This window comes from Arachis duranensis, chromosome 2 (assembly GCF_000817695.3).
Source record: "Arachis duranensis cultivar V14167 chromosome 2, aradu.V14167.gnm2.J7QH, whole genome shotgun sequence".
Lineage (NCBI taxonomy): Eukaryota > Viridiplantae > Streptophyta > Magnoliopsida > Fabales > Fabaceae > Arachis > Arachis duranensis.
Window position 1 is genome coordinate 65,817,612 of NC_029773.3, and position 818 is coordinate 65,818,429.

Genomic DNA, 818 nt, shown 5'->3' on the forward strand with positions numbered 1-818 from the left:
GAATGAATGCCTGAACAGTGCATATGTCTCTTGAATTTGTTGTTTTGAGAATGTTAAAAATTGTTGAATCTTGAAAGGATAAGGAAAAAGAGAATTGTTATTGAGGATCTAAAAAATCATTTAATTGATTCTTGAAGCAAGAAAAAGCAGTGGATACAAAAAAAAAGAGAGAGAGAAAGAAAAAGAAAGAAATAAAGTTGTGATCCAAGGCAAAAAGAGTGTGCTTAAGATCCCTGGACACCTCTAATTGGGGACTCTAGCAAAGCTGGGTCACAATCTGAAAAGGTTCACCCAATTATGTGTCTGTGGCATGTATGTATCCGGTGGTAATACTGGAAAACAGAGTGCTTTGGGCTACAGCCAAGACTCATACACTAGCTATGTTCAAGAATCATTATATTTAACTAGGAGAATCAATAACACTATCTGAGTTCTGAGTTCCTATAGATGCTAATCATTCTGAACTTAATTATACTTAACTACGAGAATCAATAACACTATCTGAGTTCTGAGTTCCCATAGATGCTAATCATTCTGAACTTCAAAGGATAGAGTGAGATGCCAAAACTGTTCAGAGGCAAAAAGATACTAGTCCCGCTCATCTAATTGGAGCTAAGTTTCCTTGATATTTTGGAGTCTATAGTATATTCTCTTCTTTTTATCCTATTTTGATTTTCAGTTGCTTGGGGACAAGCAACAATTTAAGTTTGGTGTTGTGATGAGCGGATAATTTATATGCTTTTTGGCATTGTTTTTAGTATGTTTTTGGTATGATTTAGTTAGTTTTTAGTATATTTTTATTAGTTTTTAGTTAAAAT